Here is a 22,870-nt window from a genome sequence, read left to right on the forward strand (position 1 = left end):
TATTTAGAAAGCTATAGCCTTATTTAAGGAAAATAATATTATATTTTTATAAAGTTATGGAGGGAAATAGGACATAATAAATGGTACAGAGAAGTTAGGTTGACCAGTGGATGGAGTGCCACACTTGGAGTCAGGAAAATTTATTTTCCTGAGTTCAAATTTGGTCTAAGACGCTTGCTATGAGACCCTGGGCAAATCACTTAACCTTGTTTGCCTGTTTCCTCATCTGTAAAATGATCTGGAGAAGAAAATAGCAAACCACTCCAGTATCTTTGCCAAGAAAATCCCAAAATGGGGTCCAGGTCCCAGGCATTCTGCTCACCCCAGTTTACTGGCCACTCCCATACAGATCTTCCTTAGGGAGAATGGAGTCTAGATAGGATTAGATACGATTAAGGGTGGGAAATGTCCTGGGGCCATCTGGATGTAGGTTGGGTTTAGACAAGGAAAGGCCAGTTGATAGGATTATAGCCTTATGCAAACTATGAAAAGAAAAAAAAGGAAAAAGGAAAAAAACCCCAAAAAACCTTAATTCAGTGTTCCCACTTATTGATTTCTAGTTAATTGGGGTGTGGCCATAAATTAATAAAATCAAAACTTGATAGTTCTGATTGCTTGTCCTGTTGGTTCTCACAGAATCATCATAGCCTTATTTAACCAAAAACAGGGATATTCATTCTATACAGGGGCCAATTCAATTCAATAAACATCTGTTAGATGCATGTTGAGTGATTAAGCACCCACTATGTATAATACTCAGCATAAAAAGTTCTACTCTGACTCCTGTGTTGTGATTTTGGGGTCCCAGAACCCCTAATCCCATAAACCTCAACATTGCCACTTTTAATTGAGAAATAGCACAATGCAGAGGGCTCAGAGTCAGAAAACCTGTATTTGAGTCCAGTCTCCTTCACTTACTTGCTGTGTGACCTTGAGCAAATTATTGGTCCTCTTAGAGCCCCAGTTTCCTTATTTTAAAGTGAAGTTGCTTTCCTTTACCTATTGAGCAGGAATTTTGTGAGGATCAATAAAAATAATCACTGATATATATCTAGCTAGCAATTTAATATTTGCAAAGAGCTTTAAATGCATTATTTCATTTGATCCTCACAAGGAGGTACTACAGCTATGCTTATCTACTTATAGAGAAAACTGAGGCTCAGAGAGTTGAAGGGTCACACAGCTAGTAAATGTCAAAAGTAGGATTTGAATCTAGGTCTTCCTAACTAAAAGTCCAATCTGCTCTCTACTTTAGCACCTTTCTTCTCAAGATAACATATGAGGAAAATATACACACAGATAATAATAATAGCATACTATTTATCTATCAACTTTAGATCTGAAAAGTTCTTTTCATATCATATATTTGCATTCCTTACAGCAACACCATGAAATAGGTACTATTATTATTCCCCACTTTATAGATGGAGAAACTGAGACTTATAGAGAGCCTTGACATAACTTGCCTAGCTAATAAGTATCTAAGGCAGAATTTGAACTCCTAACTCCAGGTTTGGCATTCTAGTAAACCACCAGGTTGCCTATATATACTAATGCAATGGGCTACCCATTTAGCTGTAGGTCATAGCTTGGACAAGAGGCATTCTGAAATACCTACAGATTCTGGTAACTGTAAAATATAGTACAAATAAAAGGTATAATTGACAGTCTTTTCAAAACCATTCTTATTTCTATCTAATTATTTCCCTTTAAAAGACAAGGTGATGAAAACTCAGTCTCTTTTCTGGCATTACTCACTTTATGTCATAGTAGAACAATATTTTCCATATTACTCTCTTGCCTCCTATTAATATAATTCTTTTCCTTCTGAAGTTCTGTTTATAACCTCCACTCTGGAGACATAATATCAACTCAATCATGAACACAAATGGAATTCTTTGAGGTTAGTACCACACTCCTCTTCCCAACTACACCTTCTGCTTCATGAATACTCTGAACAGAGAATGTAATGCATCATCTTTCATACTGAGTACTATGATTTTTTTTTTTTTAGGGATGGGGGTGAAAGGAATGGAGAAGAGAGAGGGATTATGGGGGAGGGAGAAACAGTTGTTACAAGAAAATAAAAGGGTCACACACTTCGATGTATTTATTCCCATGCCCAGAAGGGTTGTGTCTAGCCCTGTCTTCTGGGTCTCATTAGTTGAACCCCTTCCCATCCACCCCCACTCTACTCCATTGAATTAAAACATGAAATTTCTTCAGGGTGAAGTTTATGAAATGCATGTGTCAGTAGCAAATTAAACTTCCTGAAGAGGGAACCCAAAATCAATCTGGAGTGTACTGAGGGACTTGACATCCATGAATGGCCAAAGCCTGGGAGATCTGGGTGTCTACAAGTGCTATACAGGATGTCCCAAAAGTCTTAGTTCGGGTTTAAGACTTTTGGTATACTCTGTATACTAAAAAATACATTTTTAAATAGAATGGTTATAGAACACAGTTGTTCTGGTTCTCGAATATTTTTGCTGACCAATGGCTACTATATATGCTATCTATGAATCATTCATTCTCAAAGAATTAGAATATAGCAAATACAGCCTACTAAATCTGAACTGAACATGAGGGCATAGGATCGGGGCCTGATGAGAGGCTTAGAGATGAACCAGCCCAAATTCTTCATTGAGCAGATGAGGAAACTGATTCCCAGTCTGGTGATATTAATTAGGGAATCTCATATTTAATTGTTAGTACACATATTAGTATAGTTAGTGTATATATTGGAGTCAGAGGACCTTGGTTCAAATCCCCACTCTGACACTACCTATGTAACATTGAACCTCTCAGAGACTCAGTTTACTCATCTGTAAAATGCAGTGGTTGAGATAGATGACTTCTAAGGCCTCTTCCAGCTCTAAATCAGTAATCTTATGATATATACATATTGTCTCCCATGTCTTGGTATCCCAGCACTTAGTATACTACCTATCTCATAGTCGGTACCTAATAAATATTTGTTGATTGATTGACTAATTATAGGATTAGAGCAGAAGGAACCTCAGAGACTAGTCCAATTCTCTCATTTTAGAGATGAGTAAATAAGCCCCAAGAGGCAGCCCCCCCTACTCTGCCAAGAAACCCCAAGCAATAAATGCTAGGCTCTGGATTCAAACCCAGGGCCTCTGACTTCAAATTCAGTATATTTTTCATATACCGTGCAGCCTCCTATAATCTAACCTTTCTTTGATGACTCAGAGGGCATTTCAGGATCCACTGAGGGCTCAGGCTCTTCATTATGAAACCCAGTTCTTGTACAAGATTATTGATCGGTAGTATGGGACATCAGACTGGATCTGTGCTGAGCTTGTGGCAGCTCTGGAATTTCTCTTTTCCAATTGTTTCTTTATGCTAATCTATTTATGTGCTATTTGTCTCTTTAAAAAGAGAGCGAGAGAGAGAATGTGAAAAAAATTTGATCATTTAAGACTTTTTAATTTTTGTTTTTCAGATAAATAGAATGTTTACTGTACCCACTAAGCTGAATAAAGCGGGGATGGAACATTAAAAATGAGAGGACTCCTCTGTTGAATAAGGTCCCCTTGTCTCAAGGGACTGATTTTCCATTCCATCCTTCATTAGTCACCATGTGAGCCTTCTGGGCAAATCTGGAAAGGGTTCCATCTGGAAAAGGAGAGAACACCATGTCTTACAACTGAATGAAGAATCTATTCCTGGAACACTCATCAAAATACTGGCGAACGTTTGGCTCCATTCATTCATGATTCCACGGGCTAATGCTGATGGGTTATATAATGAGCCAGCTGTCTCCCTCAGTTATGTCCTCATCATCTGGAGGGGCTATGTTCAGCTGCATGTGGGCACACACATTTGCAATTACTTATAATTAGCAAGTATGTTTGCCATCCTTCCTCTTCAGGGGACCAAGACCTGAGCATCTCACATGCATGTGGCTTCCATTGAGCCAGCTGTAGTAGGGGTAAAAGGTCAAGGTCTTCTCTGGCCTATCTATGATGTGTCTTAGCTTACCTGCCATGTATTTCATGAATCAAGAGGGAAAAAATACCTCATATTAAAAAAGATTAATGCTAACCAAAAGGGGGAATATTTCAAGTGCCTAAGGAAAAGAGATGCCACAAATAGCGTGAAGGCAAAAAAAAAAAATTTAAGACTATAAATAATTACTTTACAGAATCCTCTTTAAAGTTCTCATACATTACGTATGTATAAGTTTAGCACAAAATGTTAAGCAAATAAAAGAGGGAAATGTGAAACAGCTGGAAATGCTAAAGACTTTCCTTTCTCAAAAAAAAATCAAATGATAAAAAGTGTTGCAGACAAGTTTGTTTTCTAGACACTGTTATTTTTAGGCAATGTTAATTAATAGCATGGAGAATTAGTGCAAATTAAGTAATTAGAAATGAAGCTTGCAGCAAGAACTGACTTGTGTTTATAGAAGCATGATTAAATGATTAAAACTGATCCTTTCCATTACTTGTTTGATGACAGTGAGAAAAGGAAGAATTCTCAGCATCAAAACAGGGAAATCACAGTCCTCAGTTAATGACTAGTTCAAGAAGTAGAAAGGTGATAAGAGAAAAGGACTCACAGGAAGAATGATCTTAGAGTTAAAATAAGTAAAATTTTATTTTTATCTCCCCAGATCTCCCGTTGTCTTATTGAGAAAATTATTTTCTTCGACATTCAGATTATCCAAATAGGAACGACACTAAGGATTTGTGTCATTTCCCAATATAGGCCAAACAGGGCTGTGGAAGGTGGTGGCATTGTTAAAATGGCAATGCCCATGCCTGTGGATTAGTGCTTCTCAAACTTTTTGGTCTCAGGCCCTCTTTACCCTCTTAAAAATTACTGAGGATCCTCCTTTCTCCGGTGCTCCCCCTCAAAGAGCATTTGTTTATGTGGACTCTATCTGTCAACATTTATGTATTAGAAATTTAAATATCTTGGTATTATTATAAGAAAATAGCTTGGACTTTGTAGACCCCCTGAAAGAGTCTCAGGGACCCCCACCCCCACCCCAGCATTCCTTGGCCCACACTTTGAGATCTGCAGCTCTATGCTGTTTGTGCAACAGCTTCCAAGTCTTGATAGGTGCTCATCCAGGGGAGCTGCTTCTGCCCAAGTTCATCCAAACCTCAGGAGGAAATAATTCAAGGCAAGAAAAGAGCCACAGCAATTGATTTCAGCAGCAGTGCCTTCTTATTGCCTTTAGGATAAAGCAAGGAAGGAAAAAAATAAGCATTTATGAAATACCTACTATGTGCCAGGCACTTTACAAAATTATCCCATTTGATTCTCACACCAACCCAGAGAGGTAAGTACTTATTACCCCTATTTTATAGTTGAAGAAACTCAGTCAGAGTAAAAGTAAAGTGACTTGCCCAGGGTTGTACAGCTAGTAGTATCCAAAACCAGATTCAAATTCAAGTCTTCCTGACTCCAGGCTCTATACTTCAACTATTCCACCACCTAGCTGCCTCTAAAATAGACATTTTTCAGCCAGGCACCTAAAGCTTCCCATAGTCTGGTTCCTATCTGCCTTTTCAGACTATTTCACATGATTCTCTTTCACGTGTTCTATGTTCCAGTCAAACCGGCCTGCTGGCTATACCCCAGCCCTATTCCTCCAACTCTCACCACCACCATATTCCATATCCTGTCTCCTTTGCAGAGACTGTCTGTCACCCATGCCTGGAATGCATTCCCTCCTCTCAAAAATTCCTCTCAGAATCTCTAGCTTCCTTCAAGGCTAAATTCAAGGTCTATTTCCTACAAGAAGCCTTCCCTGCTCTTCCCCCTCCACCACCAACCCCAACTCTAGGTATTAGTTCACTTTCCTTACTCAAACTATGTACTTCTTTACCTATAAAATGAGGATAATAATAACACCCACGTCACAGGGTTGTTGTTGAGGGTCACGTGAGGAAAAAAATGCATAAAGTGCTTTGCAAGCCTCACAATGCTTCGTTGTTCAGTTGCTTTTCAGTCATGGCTGACTCTTTGGGGTTTTCTTGGCAAAGATACTGGAGTGGTTTTCGATTTCCTTCTCCAGCTCATTTTGCAGGCAAAGAGGGTGAAGTGACTTGCCCAGGGTCAAATAGCTAGTAAGTGTCTGAGGCTAGATCTGAACTGAGGAAGACGAGTCTTCCTGACTCTAGGCCTGGTACTCTGTCCACTAAGACACCTAACTACCCCTACGAAGTTCTCATATAAAGCCCTTAACTGAATTATATTTCATTTCCAGGCTGCCCTAGAGGTACTTGCCAGTAGTTTAGAGAGATGAACTACCCTCATCAAGGAAAGATGGCAGAGAGTGGGTTTGTGGAGGTCATTCCATCTTCAGCCAATTGTAGTATCATAGACTCTAGACTCCAAAGAGACAGTCTAGCCTTCCCCCATCTCATTTCATAAAAGGAGAAACTAAAGTGTAGGGGAAAGAAGGGAATTGTCCGGAGTCATCCAGTTAGAAAGCAAGGCGCTGGTATTTGAACCCAGAACATCGGGCTATAAAGCCATTACTTTTTCTACTATTCCCCATCAGGTGCCTTAGACTGGGAGACAAAAAGGCCTAATCCAAGGTGAAGAAAGACCATTTGAGAAATGTGAGGGCCTGAAGTGCCAGGAAGAGAGAAATTAGCATTGGTATTGCTTGAGGTAGGAGTGCCAAAGGTCATGGGGGGCGGGGAACATCAATGTGTACACACACACACACACACACACACACACACACACACACACACACGTACATATGTGTAATGTGTACATTTAATGCATTCATATAAACATATGTATTGTGTGCCTATCTACACGTATATGTTAGCATATGTGTATACATGTGAACATATAGGGATATGTGTGTATATATGCACACATGAACATATACATGCATATAGATACATATAGGTTTTTTTTGTTGTTGTTTTTTGGTGAGGCAATTGGGATTAAGTGACTTTGCCCAGAGTCACACAGCTAGTAAGTGTTATGTGTGTGAGGCAGGATTTGAACTCAGGTCCTCCTGACTCTAGGGCAGGTTCTCTATCCACTGTGCCACCTAGCTGCCCCCTATCCATACAGTTTTTAAACAGCAGTACAATCAGGCACCCACTTATCAGGTTATTAGGCTTCTGGCAACCTCAACCATCTAAAGACAGCCAAGAATTTGAAACAACCAACAAAGTCCTTGGAATAGCTCTAATAACTTTTATAGAGTCTTTATTCTGAAGGAGAGACACTTAGGCCCTTACTCCAAGTCCATTATGCAATCTAAATAAACTTGGCTGTCCGGAGAGTAGAAGCAACAGATTGGGATGGGGACAGAAATGGACACCACCAACAGCTACAATTTGCAGGCCTGGCAGAGAGGGTTGAAATGAAGAAGCAAAAGCAAGAGCTAGCGCAGTAACATTGTCTGGGGCTCTATGACTTAGAAGAAGCTCTAGGGAATTAGCTGAGGCAGGTAAATGACTTGTTCTGCCAGGGCCACAAAACTGGTGAATAAGAGAGATAGCCTAGTCCTCCTGATTCAAGGCCTAGTACTCTACCCACTGCACCACTGCTGACTCTCTGAGAAAGTCACATAAATGAAGTTTTACAGCATATGGAAAAAAGGGAATCTCAGTGTCACCAAGATTTGAATGAGAGGAATTTGGTAACATAGACGGCATTAAATGCAAATTGAAAGGAGAAAACATTTGGCTCCTTTGATTCTGTCATAGGAGGAAAAAAAGAGTTGTTCTGCCTGAATTCTCCATTTCTTTTAATCACGTGATCATCTTCTTAATCCACCAGGCCCAAAACTTCTGAAGTCCTCTCTGGTTCCTACCTTTCACTCATGTGACATATCCAATCTAAAGTCATGTCCACCTCCACAGTATTTCTCATATCCTTTCCACCATAGTGTAGGTGTATACTGTGTAATGCTTCTGTCACCGCAGTCACCTCATAGATTGTCTTCCTTATTTCCAAACTCAGCCCTTTCCATCCTATCCTCTACCCAGTTTTCAAGCTAATCTAGAATCTCTACACAATGGAGACATCTCAGAGTTGGAAGAGACCACAAAGGCTACCCAATCCTTGTTTGCGAAAAGAAATCCCTTCTGTGACATACATGACAATGGTCCATCAGGCCTCCCCTAGCCTATGCTCCCCTAAAACACAGTTACAACTTTGTCACTCCCCTTCTCAAAATCCTTCAATGGCTTCACTTTGTTGGATAAATGCTGAATTTTTCGTAGTCTGATATTGGACGCCCCCCCCAATCAGAAGTCAACCTCTCCTCCCAGCTTTATCTGCTACTTGTCCTCTATGCATATCCAACATTTGAGTCAAAGCAGGCTAATGGCTGTTCTCCAAACACACATGACAGTCTTTCCATTGTGCAGCTTCATTCCTGCTCTTTTCTCTATATTTGGAATACCCTCCTCCTTGCCGCCTCTATCTCTACCTGCCAAAATAACACCCTCCTTTCCCAGCACAGTTCGGATGCCACCATCTCCATGAAGATTTCCTCTTCGTCCCCCGAACAGATGGGTTTCCTCCCTTCTCTGAACTGCCATAAAACCTCCTTTATAACATTTATCACATTTTAATTTCTATTACAGTTACTGTTGTGCTGGTCTTATCCTCCTAGTTTAAAAGTTGTTAGGATGGCAGGGACAATGATACAATTCAGCAGTTTCTCAGTAGTAGCTACTCAACAAACATTCCTGGAATGAATTAACAAATGTCAGAATCTTCATTTACTGTGGATTGAGTCACCAGCATGATTATCCTAGGCCTGATGGAAGGGAGTATTTCTATATTAACAATGGTGATAAGAAGGTCCGTCCCCCCCATAATAGCTAATTTAATAGTAAATATCTGTATAGTGCTTTAAGATTGGCAAAACACTTTGAATTTGTTATTTATTTAATCATCACAACAACACTATAAGGTGAGTGCTACTTTTAGACCCATTTTACGGTTGAAGAAAGTGAGGCAGGCAGCAGTTAAATTGACTTGTCCATGTCACAAAACTAGAAAGTACCCAAGGCCAGATTTGAACTCAGTTCCTTCTGATTCTAAGTTCAACACTATATCTACTGTGCCATGCTACTTCATCTCTGAATGAATATATGGTATGATTTCCTGAACCTCAAGATTGTAGGAATTTTTTTCTTTCCTGAGTTTGTTTTTAGAAAGCAACGTGTAATTTCACCTTATCTAAAAAATATGAAACCAATCTTTCTTGTTTTTAATGGTCTTCCAAGCCCACCCTCCCCGTATGCCATGCACACAATTGTTTCTGTTTTCTGAACTTTCCCCTTCAGTTCATATAGGACAAAAAAGGAAATAATAGTAATTTACTTTATCTGTCTGAAGGGGAGAGGGGAAGGAATCCCAGGTGGCTATGGGGGATTATTCAACAGTCTTACTGCAGCAAGGTATAGTAGAAAGAGAACTAGATTTGTAATCATGGGAAAATCATTTAATGTCTCTGTGTCTCCTTTCCTGTGTCTATAAAAAGGAAAAAGGCTGGGAGTAGGATGACTTTTAAGTTCCAGCTCTAAATCTGTACTCCTACATATCAGAGTGGTTTTTCTAGTAGCAAGGATAGGTTACACCCAGGTATAATTCATACTTTCTCAGCCAGATCCCAAAGTGACCAAAGGCATGTATTTGTTCCTAACTGGCTAAAGATAAATGGAAAGATGGAGCCTATAACCATAACAGATTTTTCCTTTATGTGAAGTTAAATGGTCTAATTTACAATGTCGAAGGTTTTTTTTTCTTCATAGAATGTAAGGTCCTCAAAGGCATAGACTATTTTTCATTTCACTTTTGTTTTGGCTGGGCAATGGGGTTAAGTGACTTGCCCAGGGTCACACAGCTAGTAAGTGTAATGGGTCTGAGGTCAGATTTGAACTCATGTCCTCCTGAATCCAGGGCTGGTGCTCTATCCATTGCGCCACCTAGCTGCCCCTCATTTCACTTTTGTATCTAGGTGTCCTGCACATAGTAGGCACATTTAAATATACATTGACCTGAATTGAAATACCACATATGTCATTTTCATGGTGCATCAGTCAGTAGGAAATGGTATTACTTTCTTTACCTCTTTTTTAAAAGAAGAGTATGGGAAATCAAGTATCAGATCTTTGTTAAGAGAGTATTACATGAGTGGCTAAAATTATTTGTGATCTGAAATACTAACAGATCTTTTAGTTTAAGGGTAAATAGTAGCTGACATTTCTAACCTGTACTGATTTCAGTGACGTTTTTGATTCTAACAAGGAAGGAAAAATTAAAATGGGTCCCTCCCCACACGTCTTTTCCTTCTCCCCCTTCTCTTTCTCTTCCTTCTCTTCTTTCTCCACCTCTCTTTCTTCTACTTCTCTACTTTTCTTCTATTATTTCATTTCCTTCTCTTTCTCCTTCCCTCTTTTTTCTCCTTCAATGCCTTCTCTTTCTTCTCCCCTCCCTCATCTTCTCCTTTTATTCCTCATCCTTCCTTTTATTTTCCTTATCCCTCTTCTCACTTATTTCTTCCTCTTTCTTTTCCTGTCTCTTCTCCATTTGCCTCTTTTTTTCTCTGATGAAACTAATTCTATCATTCTAATAAAAGCAGAAAGAAACCAAGTAGGCTGGAATGTATATTAGAGACAGGTACCAGGGAGACAATGTAAAATAGTAGAAAGAGCAATGGACCAAATTTCAGGAAACACACACAAACTACTTTTGTGATTTTGGGAAAGTCACTTCAATTATCTAGGCTACAATTTTCTGCTCTGTAAAATGAACGCAATAACACCTCCCTGAAAAGTTATTGTGAGCCTCAGGGAGGCTGATGAAATCAAACATATTGATTGCTATTGAGAAAGATAAATTGAGAGTGTACTGTGGTTTTATCAAAAACTGACATCCTATCGTTTGATTTTAGCCAATACTAACAGCAACCCTCAAAACCTGTATGATCCAAATAGTTTATGTTCCTTAGGATCACCTATGGTAAATCAATTCCTTCTCTTCTTCCCACCTCTTTTTATTTCTGCCTCCCAAAGTCTGCCTGTGATTTCATCTGGAAGCCTTCATTGCCTACCCATCATTTGTCTCCAGGTTGCCTCAGCTCCTGTTTTTCACCTTCTATCTTCTTTACATCCTGAATTTCTACCTGTTGTCTCCTTTCCTTCCCATATGCTTCCTTCTCTATCTTCCTACTGTCATACATCCTCTCTGCCAAATTCTGCCACCACCATCTTCCACCTTATCTAACCTTGCTGCGCAAATTCCTGCTTCAGTGACCTTCATCTATAGCCTGAGGTCTACAACCAGATACCAAATGGTTAAGAACCACTGACCTAGTAGTCAAAGTATATGAATAGACAAATCTCAAAAGAAGAATTACAAACTATTAATAGCCACATGAAAGAATATTCTAAATCACTAATAATAAAAGAAATGCTAATCAAAACAATCCTGAGAATTTAGATCACACCCTGCAAATCTGCAATGGTGACAAAAGAAAGGAATGGTCAGTGTTGGAGGTGTTATAGAAAGATGGGTACAATAATGAATTGGTGGTGGAACAGAATCAGTACAATCATTTTAGAAAGCAACTTGTAATTATGCAATTCTAATGGCCCCAACATTCCACTTTTAACTTTTTATTCCAAAGAAGCCATTGATGAGGAGAAAGTGCCCATTTGTACCAAATATGTAGAGCAGCACTTTTTTTGAAGATAATATTTGTAGAGGCTTAGCACAATGCCTGTCACATAGGACAGATTTAAGAAATGTTTGCTCCCATTCCCAAAGAATTGGAAACAAAAGGGGAAGCTAAATGGCTCAGTGGATAAAGCACCAGCTCTAGAGTCAGGAGGACCTGAGTTCAAATCTGGACTCAGATATGAGACACTTACTAGCTCTGTGACCCTGGGCAAGTCACTTAACCCCATTGCCTCCCCCACCTCAAAAAAAAAGAATTGGAAACAAAGTAGATGTCCATTGATTGGGGAATGGCTAAACAAATTGTGGCACATGAATATAATAGAATAATACTATGATATAAGGAATGATGAATGTGATGAATACAGAGAAGCATGGAAAGATCTACCTGAACTGATAGAGAATGAAGTAAGCAGAGCAAAGAAAATAATAGACGAAGTACCTACAACAATGGAAAGTACACCAAAACTTTTTTTTAAATGAACGTTGCAAAATTACAAAGAACAAGTATGACTCTAAATAAGAAATGTAAAAAGACACCCCCACCCCAACACTTTGCCGAGGTGGGAGCTTTGTGGCTGATGCACTGCACATATTTTCAAGATTTTTTCAATATATTGATCAGTTTTGCTGGGTTTTTTCACTTTTTTTGTCTTTAAAAATCCCTCTCTGGTAGGGATGTCTTAAAAACAAAAAATATCAGTAACAATGTATTAAAAAAAATAACTAACATCTGATCAATAGTCTTATTTCATCTATGACTCAGCAGAATGAAAGTACTCTGAATGAGTGAGTCATTAAGCCAAACAATGAGTATTTAATATGCACTATTACTGACCTAGGTGCTGTAGTTATAAAGACAAAAAAGAAACACTTCTTACCTGCAAGGAGCTTACATTGTGGGGGGTAAGAGACATTATCTATTACAAATATCAAATCTTCTTTGCTTGTAATTTCACCTCCAGTAATTTGCATCAAGTCACAACCATCACCTTAAATCTGAACTCCAATCATCTCTATTCCTGGTCAGCTTCATACTTTATCTGAGAAAAGGAAAATTGTCGATGTTGTTCAGTCATATTAGTCATGATGGACTCTTTGTGACCCCATTTGGGATTTTCTTGGCAAAGATACTGCAGTGGTTGGAAGTTTCTTTCTCCACCTCATTTTACAGATAAGAAACTGAGGCAGAGGCAGAGGTAGAAGAGTTGGGGAAGAGTTGATAACAGAAATTAAGCAAGTATATTTTTTTCTCTTTTTACAGACAACTAGGTGGCACACTGGATAGAACACTGGGCCTGGAGTCAGGAAGACCTGAGTACAAATCTAGCCTCAGACACTTACTAGCTGTGTCACCCTGGGCAAGTCACTTGACCTTGTTTGCTTCAGTTTCCTCATCTATAAAATGAGTTGGAAAGGAAGTGGCAAACCAGAACTGCCAAATGGGGTCACTAAGAGTTGGAGACCACCGAAATGACTCAAGACCACCAACAATTACAACGGTGTCCAGAGTGCTAAATCTCAAAATAGTATGAAGCTGGCAAGCAAAGGCAAAGACAAAAAAAGGGATGTGTGTAAGTATGTGTGTGTGTTTGTGTATGTGTGCATATATATGTGTGCACACACATGTATATTAGTGCTGAAAAGTTGATGATCAAAGACAGGATATGAGTGTTACTTCCAGTGAGGAGGCTGATAATAACAGATGACATAGAGAAGGCAGATCTGAATTTGCTTGTTTTTTTCTGCCAAGAAGGATCTCTGGACTAAAAAAAAATAAAATAAAATGAATAAAAATGGAGAAGAGGAAGTTGATTCATAAGGTAAATAGGAAGATAGTGAGAGCAGCTTCCCTTAAGGAGTTCAAGTCATAGGGCTCCATAGGAACACAGGGCATCTCACAAATCTTAGTCATCTTTCTGGTAAAATATTAGCAATAAAGATAAGAAAAATTGCAATGCTTAAAATAATAACTAAATGGATTGAATATCAAAAGTCTTGGAATTAACCTATGTACACTTTGATATTTTCTTATATATGCAACTATTTCTAGGGAAATATGGAAAGGAACAAACAGAGAAATATTCAGTGTTAATAGAAATAGCTGAATTTTCATCATTTCACTCTTCCAGTTCAGGCCCTCATTACTTTTGACTTGGGCTATTTTCAGTCTACTGTTCTCTCTGGTGTTACTCATTCCTTCTCCAATCTCTTCTCTTAAAAAAACTGCCAAAAGAGAATTGGCCAGCCAGCATCTACATGAACACCACTAATGACAGAGAGTTAACTACCTCAGGAGGCAGACACTGTCCATTCCATTGTGGGAAAACTGAGTCTAAGCCAAGAGTTGTTAACACTTTCTGTGTGTCCTGGACCCCTCTGATAGTCTGGTAAAGCTTAGGGACCCCTTCTGGGTATAGTGTTTTGAAATGCATAATGTAAAGTGTATAGGACTACAAAGGAAAACAGTTACATTGAAATATAGTTATCAAAATATTGAGAGACAGACAGACAGACAGACAGACAGACACAGAGAGAGAGAAAGTTATTAGACTTCATATTAAGAACCCCTATTGAAAATGTTAGTGTTAAAAGAAAAATGCTGGCTTGGGCCTCTCCCTGGTCAATTAAAGTCAAACTCAGGAAATAAGACAAAAAGGAGTTTATTGGCACCCCAAGGCATCAAGCAGTTGGAGTGGGGCTGGCCACCAAATCCAAGCTCCAGCCTGTTTTTATAGACCGTTTTTTTGAAAAGAACTAAAAAACTCAATGAGAACTGAAAAAACTCTCCTCTCTCCCACTCCTGTCAACTCTACCCCACTCTTTACACAGGTGCAGGGCATTGATCTCCACAAATGAGGAGAGATGGGTTTTTAGACCAATGGGCTTTGGGACTGGGGTTACATTCATTTGACTTGGCATTATTAAAATGGCAGGTAGGTAGAAAAAATGGGAAGAACTAATTGACTTTATAGAAGACAAAATCATGCCATAGGATAATCAGATGAAGAAACCTGGGCTATTTACCCTCGAAAGGAGCGGGGATCTTGATCACTGTCTTAAAGTATGTGAAGTATGGTCCCATGGAAAAGAAAGGGTCTCACATTCTGCTTGGCCCCAGAAAGAAGTGGGAGCAAAGGCTTAGAAGCTGCAGAGACTGATTTAGGCTTGATATATTAAAAAAAAAAAAACTTTCCAACAACCAGACCTCTTTACAAGTGCAATAGGCTATCCTAGGAGATGATGCATTCCCTCTCATTAGAGGTCATTCTGTGTAAAGGTAATTCTTGATCCAAGATTGGCCGAACTAGATGGTATTTGAGGTTGCTTCCAGTGTTGGGACTCTGTGATACTTTGAAGAAGAGAATCCATAGAGATTTTTTTCACCTCTTTAAGTCTGTAAAACCAGACCTTCTATTCATTGGTGCCATTCTTTTTTTTTCCATGTTCTCCCTTTATTAAGAAAAAAACTTTTAAAAAATCTCAGCAATTAATAAGAAAATTGATTGCTGTAATATAAAGTAAGCTTTTATAGCAATAAATATGATTTGTAAGTTGTTAACTAAAGTCATCAAATCGAACAAGTATTTATTAAGTTCCTGTTACATTTTAGTGCTAATTAAATATTATCAGTCTAAGATGATTAACATAGAGAAGACCAAGTGAGATATAATTGCTATTCCCAAGAACCTGAAGGGCTCTCACATGGAAGGTTCCAAGAACCTGAAGGGCTATTATATGTAAAGTTCTAAGAATCTGAAGTACTATCCCAACATGCTTGGTCCCAAGAGTCAAAACCTGGAGTAAAGGTGGAAGCTACAGGAAGCCATCGTCCAGCTTAATGTCAAGAAAAAACCTTTCAACAATTAGAACTAACCAAAAGGAAAATGGGCTGCCTCAGGGAGGACTGGATTCCCACTCATTGGAGATCTTCAAGCAGAGGCCGAATGACTACCTATTGGAGATCCAGCACTGCAATTTTATGTGTCCAGTGTTATCATTCTATTCAAATACAAACAACAACAACAACAACAACAACAACAAACGGTTTGCCAACATTCCTCTAATAGAGAGATATAGATGAAAGGAAGGAAGAAAGGAAAGAAAAATAGTAATAGATAGTATTATAATTGGTTTCTTTTGTATTCCTATGTATTTTAATTTATGCATTTAAAAACATTACTCTGAGAAAGGGTCTACAGGTTTCACCAGACTGTCAGAAGGGTCCAGGGCACAAAAACTGCTAAGAACCTCTACTCTAATTCTTTATTTCTCCCTCCTGGCATGAGTTAGTCATTCAATAAGCATTTATTAAAAACTTATTGTGAGCTAAGGCATTATGCTAGGTGCTGAGCATACAAAGAAAGGCAAATAACAGTCCCTGCTCTTAAAGAGCTCATGGTCTGCTGAGGGAAGACAAAATCAAACAGCTCCATATAAACTAGATGGATGGATAGATAGATAGATAGATAGATAGATAGATAGATAGATAGATAGATAGATAGATAGATAGATGGATGGATGGATGGATGGATGGATAGATAGATGGATGGATGGATGGATGGAGATATAGACATGCGATAAATTGATAGTTGCTGCCCATTCTAAATTGACGAAAATGACAGAAGGAAGATGTTAACATTAGGGGGGATTGGAAAAGACTTTTCAAAGAAGGTGGAATTTAGCTGGGACCTGAAGGAAATCAGGATAAGGTGATGAGGAAGAAGAAAATTTTAGGCATGGGGGACAGCCAGTGAAAAATGCCAGAGTAGAGGGATGGTGTGTCTTATGCTGTGGAATAGCAAGGAGGCCAGTGTCCCAGAGTACACAGGAGTAAGGTATGAGAAGACTGGAAAGGTAGAATGGGACAAGGTTATGACCCTAGAAGGATAGTTGAAATATCCAGGGTTTTTCACCTTTTGGCTCTGACATTAATGTAGAAGAGATCTTGTGAAAACTACTTCCTCCCTCTGGACCTCAGCTTCCTCATCTGCAATGAAGAGGTCAGATTCAACAGTCATTAAAGTTCCTTTCTAGCTCTCCCACTCTATTTCAGTGATTAGCTTCAGAGTGATGTTCTTAAAGGCTGCAAAGCATTACTTAAGGTATTTGGAAGCTCTCATGCAAGCTATAGGGTTCCATTGGTTTGCACCGAATTAGACTCTCCATTTTCATGGCAAACAGATGAGGAAGTAGTTTCTGTATTATCCCTATCTAAAGTAAATTAGGTCTGATATCATTTCCCATTTTCTATCTGACTTGGTGCTCCCCCTCTGTACACACACGATTATGGAAAATGAGCCCTGCAGAGAAGCAAATGGCTTTGAGCGAATCCAAAACATGAAGCTGTGATGCTTATTAGGTCATTAAAAAGCAAATGACTATTTTCTTGAATGCAGCCCTTGTTTCAGCTGCCCTTGACAATATCCTTAGTAACGACAAAACTTTTCTATTGACTCAAGATAAGTTCCATAAGGCCATTAAAACAGCTCATTGTTCTGCCAGGGGTACCCACTGATGCCGACTCTTTATTTGAGCAGGATAGGAAATGCGCCCCAGGCCAAGGAAATCATGAAAGCGGTAGGTGCTATGAGTTCTGCAAATACTACCCAATATACAACAGTTTAACTCCTTATCAGAATAGCACTCATCTGGGGCCCCTATGAACAATTATATTTTATCAGTTTTACTTGGCAACGTTTATGTATAAATACAGGTCATGTGTTTTCACAGCTCAGTTCCAGAAATAGGCCCAGTTTGGGGGTGACATCACTTCTCCCCCAGCAGAAACTGCTTAACTCTTCAAAGTCCATCCGTCATTGCCTCTACAACTCCCATCAGAACTTGGATCAGATCTCAAGGATCCAGATGAAGTTCTAGGCCTAGCCAAAGTTAGAGAGCTAATTCTAATAACAGGTAAAAAATTCACCAAGATACAGAAACTATACTTGCTAATTGAGAGGTGCACATCTGGTGATTGGCTTTTAATGGAAATGGAATCAAATCCAGCTTTGATAAAGCAATATGGGGAAACCAAATCCAGGTAGTACCTGAATCCAACTACTTATAAAATGAAAAGACTGTGATACAATATTGGGAGAAATAGATGCCTTATTCAAATAGTATTATTCCAGAAAAATAACCATTAGGCTTTCTGCAAAACTCAGAGCTCTCAAAGAGTGTTTGGAGTATTGAACTTTGAACTGAGAATCCCTTGATTTGAATCCAGTCTCAGACACTTACTAGCTGTGTGATGCTGGGCAAGTCATAATAAGATCATGGAATTTAAAGATAAAAGGTACTTTTAAGGTTCTTTAGTCCAACCTTGTCATTCTACAAATGATGAAATTGTTGTTTGTCTTTCTTTCTCAAAAAGGGCCAATGGCATCATAAACATGATGTCTTGACTTGCTCATAAATTGGATTTGAGTGAGGAAGAGGTGCACAGAGTCATCAGCCTCCATCTCTCCTCCAGAATCATCAGAGTCCCATGACAAAACAAAGGTCAAGATGACTGGACATGGCCCAGGATTCAGGGGGCAACCTTGGCTTTTCTAAATTAACCTAGTTTCTAATGTGCCTGTTTGTCTGAGGCCATGCACTTTCAATGACTAAAGGCTAGGTAATTGAAACAAAAGGGGAAGCTAGGTGGCTGTAGACAGAGCAAATTGCCTTGGAATCAGGAGGACCTGAGCTCAAATCCTATCTCAGACACTTACTAGCTGGGTGATTCTGGGCAAGTCACTTAATCCCAATTGTCTCCCTTCACCCCCAAAGAAGAATTGAGACAAAATATGGCCCAATTTATCATCCCAAAGATATCAGTCTCGGAGGGGAAGACCCTCAGAGTTTTTTGGCCAGAATTTGATTTTTATACTCCCAGAGAGGTTAACTGATTTTCGCCAGGTCACACAGGTACTTAAAGTCTGGGGCAGGAACTGAACTTACCTTCCGGAATCCAAATCTAGGATTCATGATACTGTTCTTACTCCTTGGTCTGAGTTTTCTCATCTGTAAAATGGGCATACAGTGAGTAATTCACAAGGTTATTATGAGGATGAGATGAGATAATGTATAAAACTTTGAGAAAACCTTAAAGCACTATGAAAATGTCAGTTATTATTTTATGTTAGGGATTGAAAGCAGGTAGGCCTGATATTAAGGTTACTTTCAGAAAGTTCTCCTGGTTTTTTTTCCTAAAAAGGAAGCAAAAAGGAAATTTTGCAATGAAACAAAAAATTAGGCAGAGAGCTTAGTTGCTAACTCTAGTTTAAATACAACAGATTAGCCCAATTATCAACATGCTGAATAGGGAAGACTACTTGCTATTTGGGCCACTTACAACCAAACATCCTGTTGTATGTTTTTCTAAGAAAAGCTGAAAAGACAGGATTTTTCCCCAAACTAAATTCAAGTTATTCAGCATTCTGAAAAACTGCTTTTAAACACACCTGCTCTGTCTGTAGCAGCTGAAACTTAAAATAAAAAGACAAGAAACTGATGTCCAAGTTCAATATGTCTCTCCCACCCCCTGCTTAGCCCACTTGGGTTTCAATAGCTCACATCGTCTGCTCAACATTTCAATGTATCATCAAATTGTAGTTTTCAGGAAAAAAAAAATTATTTGGCTTTGCCCTGGAATCCAGGAAGGGAGAATCTGTGCTACTACGGTTATCATAAAAGAAGGCAAGGAAATACAGTGGAAAGAGCTCTGACTTAGGAGTCTGAGGCCTTGGTTCTGTTACCAGTGTGACCTCAGGCAACTTAGTTTACTTCTCTAGGCCTCAATTACCTCTCTATAAAATGCCCGGGTAGACCAGGAAAGGAACCAAGATATGCTCTTTGTAACATTTAATTCCTGAATGATGAAGAGAGGGAAAGTGGTAGGTCAGATGTTAGACATAATGTTGATAATGTGAAAACAAAATATATTAATAAAACATACATTTTTAAAATTTCTGCATGTTTCTTATGGAGGAGAAAATCCAAGAGCATCATTGGATGTTCCACAGTTTTTAATCTTTTCACCTTATGGTAAGGACAGATTCCTGGGTTCCTAGTAGACCTGAGGGAAATTTTGAAATCCTAGTTTTGCATCTCCCTCCAAGAATTCAAAAACAAAGAAGTATGGGCAATTTCTCTGACCTTTTTATATGGAAAATGTAGGATCCATTATTAAAGATAGATAGATAGATAGATAGATAGATAGATAGATAGATAGATAGATAGATATAATAAACAAAATGTAAGTTCATTAGATTGTAAGTTCCTTGAGGGCAGGGATTGTCTTTTGATTTGTGTGTGTGTGTGTGTGTGTGTGTGTGTGTGTGTGTGTCCTCAGTGCTTAGAACAGTGCCTGCAACTTAGTAGATACTTAATACATATTTATTGAATTAAATTTGATGGAAATGCTAGTTTTTGACTGTCGAGCTTTTGTTTTATAAAAGTGTTAAAAAAAAAAAAGAAATCAGAACCTCCCCCACCCCACCCCCCAAACTCTTGTGGGTACAATAGGACTGTCCAGAGTGCTCTTTCCAAGTTCTGCTAGTAAAATAGCAATGGTACTAAGAAATAGTATGATGCAATGGAAAAAAAACTTAGGTCTCCTGCCAAAGACCCAGATTCAAGTCCCTATCATTTATTAGCTCTGTGACCTTTGGCAAATCAATTTACCTTTCTTTGTTCCCTCATCTATAGGATGGGGACAATAGTAGCTGCACTAGCTGTATTATAGTGTTGTTGTGACAAAAATGCTTCATAAATTGTGAAGCGCTTTGGAATTTTATTGATCATGATTGCTTATAGCAGCTCAGAGACATTTACAAATCACCTTCCTTCTCCTGGTTCTTAAGAGGCATTGTGCAAATATAGAATTAGAGGTGGAAGGGACTTGCAGATCTTATAGTCACCTAAATCTGGAGCTAGAAGGGACCTCAGAAGCCATCTTGTCCAACCACATATAATACAGACCAAAATAATGATAATAATAATTTAGCACACTAAGACTTGCAAAACACTTTACAATTATTATCTCATTTGATCCTCACAACAACACTGAGAGGTAGATGCTATTATTGTTCCCATTTTTCAGATGAGAAAACTGAGGGAGACAGTTTAAATTACATGCGTAAGGTCAGATAGTAAAACTTTTGTTGTTCATTTGTTTCAGTCACGTTCAACTCTTCATACTCTCCTTTAGGGTCTGGCAAAGACACTGGAATGGTTCTCCAGCTCAGATGTGGAAACTGAGGCAAACAGGGCTAAGTGACTTGCCCAGAATCACAGAGCTAGTAAGTATCTGAGGCTAGATTTGAACTCTAGAAGATTAGTCTTCCAGATTCCATGCCCAGTGCTCCATCCACTGAACCACCAAGCTGCTCTTAGACCTTCCCAAAGATAGAATCAGTGCTCTATACACTGTGCCATATAGCGGCCAAGGTATTTTAAGTGACTCAACCAAATTCACAGAGATACTAAGAATCAGAGGAGATATTTGAACCCAAGTAAGCTGACTCCATAGTTTGTGTTCTTTCCACTGTACCCTGCTGCCTTACACCATTGGTTCTTATACTATGGGTTAAGGAGTTATTGCAAGGGGTCCATAAAATCTAGATGCACACCGAGCATTCTCATTTTTAACCTTTATTTAGAGCCAACAAAATATGCAGTGTAATTCACAATAAATAAGCAAACATGCCTCCTGTTGACTGAATAAATAATATGTCTCACACATATATACATTTCTATTTTTCAAATAGATGCTGTTATGAATTTTAATATACAAATTCTTCTTTAAAAACATTACTAAGTTCACAGGAGCTTTTTGTCAACACATTTTTTCCATCAACAGATACTAAAAATATGACAACTGTCATATGGGAGAATAAAAGAAATGTTTTTTAATGTTGAAAGGGATGCTTACATCAAAGAAGACTGAGAGCTACCAATATAGTCTAATCTTTTATTTGACAGGTAAGGAAACTGAGACCCAGAGATAAGGAGTGATATGTCAGTGTTATAGAACTAGTTAATGGCAAAGCTAGGACCAAAACTTAGGTCTCATAGTCTTTGTCTAACCAATATAACTTGGTTCCTTTCTAAGCTGCATCTTTTCAATGAGATGCTATTCCTTTCTGAAATTGCTAATGTAAATAAGTAACTATGAACACAAATATCCCTAGACTCCCTTCACAACATCCCTTGAATCCATCCTCTTGTCTCTACCCATGTATCCACTAATCTGGCTCAAGCCCTCATCACCATCTTTCTTGGACTATGGCAATGGTTTCTCAGTTGGGCTCTCTGCTTCTAGTCTTTCCCTTTTCCATTCTACACAAATTTGCAAAATAATCTTTTTTTTCCTTTTAGGCAATTGGGGTTAAGTGACTTGCCCAGGGTCACACAGGTAGTAAGTGTTAAGTGTTTGGTCTGAGGTCGAATTTGAACTCAGGTGCTCCTGAATTCAGGGCCAGTGCTCTATCCACTGCACCACCTAGCTGCCCCTCAAAATAATCTTCTGAAAACACAGGTCTGACCATGTTACTTCTCCACTCAAGAATTTGCAGTAGTTCCTTATTGCTTCTCAGGTAAAACACACACTTCTCAGCTTGGCATGAAAAGTATTTCATAAGCTGATTCTATACTACCTTTTCAAATTTATTTCATATCACAATCCTACATACTCTTTATATTCCAGCCCAACAGACAGACTTGTTGCTCCCCAAACTCAATATTCTGTCTCCATCTCTATGCGTTTTGCTCCAGCCATCCTCTATTCTTGGAACACACACTCTCTTTCCTTACGTCCACCTCTGAGAATACTTAGTCTTCTTTAATGTACTTTCTACAGATGCCACCTCCCACAGAAAGTCTTTCCTCTTTCTCCTAATTTTTAGTATTCTCTCCCTCTTCAAATTATCTTGAATTTACTCATCTATTTGTATATTATGCCCCTTGTAGAATGTAATCTCCTTGAAGTTAGGGGGAAGACATTTCATTTTTCTTTTTATATCTTCAGAACCTATGATGCCTTGCCCGTAGTAGGTCCTTTAAAGACTTGTTGAATTGAATCCAAATGAAGTAACATATTTACATTCAATAAAGTCTTTCTTAACATAATGTCATGACCTAACAAACTGATTTTTATGTTGGGCATTTCAGAAAT

This window comes from Phascolarctos cinereus, unplaced genomic scaffold (genome assembly GCF_003287225.1).
Source record: "Phascolarctos cinereus isolate Bilbo 61053 unplaced genomic scaffold, phaCin_HiC Scaffold_4;HRSCAF=312, whole genome shotgun sequence".
NCBI classification, from domain to species: domain Eukaryota; kingdom Metazoa; phylum Chordata; class Mammalia; order Diprotodontia; family Phascolarctidae; genus Phascolarctos; species Phascolarctos cinereus.